The sequence below is a fragment of the Fukomys damarensis genome, unplaced genomic scaffold, assembly GCF_012274545.1.
Source record: "Fukomys damarensis isolate Sample0158 unplaced genomic scaffold, DMR_v1.0_HiC HiC_scaffold_19, whole genome shotgun sequence".
Lineage (NCBI taxonomy): Eukaryota > Metazoa > Chordata > Mammalia > Rodentia > Bathyergidae > Fukomys > Fukomys damarensis.
In genome coordinates, this window is record NW_022900931.1 from 27,739,411 (window position 1) to 27,742,093 (window position 2,683).

A 2,683-nucleotide genomic window follows, 5' to 3' on the forward strand; every position below is an offset into this window, starting at 1 on the left:
AGGAAAAGCACTGCCGGCCCAGAGAGCACCGCCCGGCTCTCCGCACTGCAGCGGCCTCCCCGCTGCACTTCCGCCACGGCGCCCGGCGCCTCAGCCAGAGGGCTAGGGGGCCGTTGCGTCATCCCCAGACGGCCTATCACCGCGGCGGAAGGCCGACAGGTCCCAGGAGATTGGAGGACTGTGGCGCGTGCGCTCCTGCGCACTGGCCTGTGATTGGTGGCGCGGTAGGCGCGCGCAGCTCCCACCCTCGGCGACGCCTTGCGGCTGGAGAAAGCTTGCTGCCTCGGAGCAGAGATTGGAGCGCCCTGGACTTCAGGGGATGTGATTTGAGACTGGATTGAGGCCGCCGGCGGGCCGGTTATGAATACCTCCGAGGCTGCAGAACCAGACAGGTTACATCCCCTGTTAATCTTTGGCTTGGGGGAAGAAAGGTGTAGAGAGCACATGTCAATGTATAGGACGCGGGGAACATAATGCCTCCCTAGTAGACTATAATGTCAGTGTGTTCCCAAGAGTGGAGAGTGAAACCCCCCAAGAGTGACTTAGTGTGTGAAACCTGATATGTAATACCCCCAAGAGTGAAGTGTGATATCTAATTGAACAGATCCTATGCCCTGTGATACCCTGTGACATCCTCCCTACAACGCCCTATGACATGTGTAACACTAACATGTGTGAAGTGATAAGCCCCAACCAGTGCCACAGACCCCAAGTTAGAACGGTAGAAAAGAGGAAGTGCAGAAGACCAGCTCATCCCACTCGGTGATCGGTGATCAATCCAGCTCCACAGCAACCTGCCAGAGGGGATCTCTGATGAAACCTTGGTCCAGACATCGGACGCCTGCCCGGAGTGGACCCCCAGATCAATGTGAAGGCAACCGGATCGAACACTGCGAATTAACATGTTTGATGTGTGACATATACATAAAATATATAAAAGTCTAATTGGCAACTACTAATGTCTCAACCTCCAGTTAGTGCACACTCCTTGCTCTCGAAAAAAGGTCGCAAAGCTCCTACCTAGACTTGGGCCCTCCGGGTTTCGTTCCCAACTCCTCCTTGACCAGAGTTTAGTCAGGCCTCTTTGTGATTTGCAATCGACTTCCTCTTCACTTTGCCCTGACTCCAAGTTCCTGCGTCATTTCCCATCTTCCTGGTCCTTTCTGCCCCCCGCCTGTAAATCCAGACTGGCCCCTGTGGAGTTCAGAATTGAATTCATTCTCTTTATTGCAGTAGCTTTGGCTCTTATCACACTGGTCTTGGTTTTTAAAATAAGTATCAGGTGAAGCATTTCTGTTTAACAGTCTCCAAGGCCTGCAGTGAATGAACCTTCAGCCCTAGGCCTTCAGACAGGTTAGAGGGGATCACACCGCACAGATGCAGGTTAGACTTAATATCCACGAGATCACTTGGTCTTCCACACGCTTTTACCTAAATTGTCGTATTTGGTGGCACATATGTTTCGATGGAGTCTCGATTACATAGGAGAACGCAGAACTGGGGAGGTAGTGTCAGGAGGCTCCTTAGGTTTCACACAGTTTTGCTGTGTGCTCTCACCTGGGGCTGGATAGCAATCCCAAGGTTGACAGCGTGGGAAGGCTGCCTCACCTTCACTTAGGAGACAGGAAGGCTGACCTGGAGGGGAACCAGAAGATGTGTCTAAGTTACACAGATGGCCAGTGGCAACGATCAAGTAGTTAACTTCGTACAAACCAAGCTGGTGTTCTCACTATACAGAGGAATGAAGTCACAAACCAAAAGGAGAAAACTGGGATCGTTTTTATTGGAAATGAGGAGAATCTGCAAAGTGGAATTTTCCCATGGCTCTGGGTCCAGAACTTTGGGTAAGTGGAACACGGGAATTGCCCAGCCATTTAGTGGCACCTTTCACAGTGACTCTGAATTTCAAACAAGCATTTGGAACCCAGGCTCTCTAACCCAGTTACATAACATATAGGTTTTAAAGAAAACAGATTTTGAGGAAAAACTTGTTATTTTGCATGTTACATTCCTCAAAACTCAGGAGCTTAGTCAAGAGGGGTTATAACTCCCTTCAGTAAGGAGGGAGCTGCATTCCACACTCCCTGAGGGAGTTCCTTCTTGAGTCTAAGTCCTGTTTCACTGTCTGTTCTTATTTCACTTCTTATAAATATGGCTGATCAACCAGCTCTATCTCAGGCCCTTCCGCTAGCTGGCTGCCTCACTCATAAACTCACTAAATAAACTATTTTCTACAAGGCTAGTTCACAGGTCCTCAAGCCTGCGTGCCCTTGGGAATCATCTAGGGACCTCCTGAATGAACCCCAGGTTAAGCCTCCCTCACAGCGAAATCTGAATCTATAGGGGGAGGCTCAGACATGAGTGTTTTTAAAATCACCAACTGCTTCCAGTCTTGAAAGATAACTGTTTAAAGCAGTGTTTCTCAGGCTTGGACATGCACACGAATCATTCAGGGGTTTTGGTAAAGTGCATGTTCTAGGTTTAGTAGATCTGGGGCCAAATCTAACAGTTTTTTGTTTTTAGTTTATTGGTACATTCTAGGCATACAGTACAGTTACATTCGTTACTGGGCTCTTGTACCTTTACCTGACAGGTCTTGGTTCTCATTTTTTTCCCCTTGTCCCTACAAATCCAGCATTCTTAACAGCCCTGGGGTAGACAGGAGGACTTTGAGAATGACATG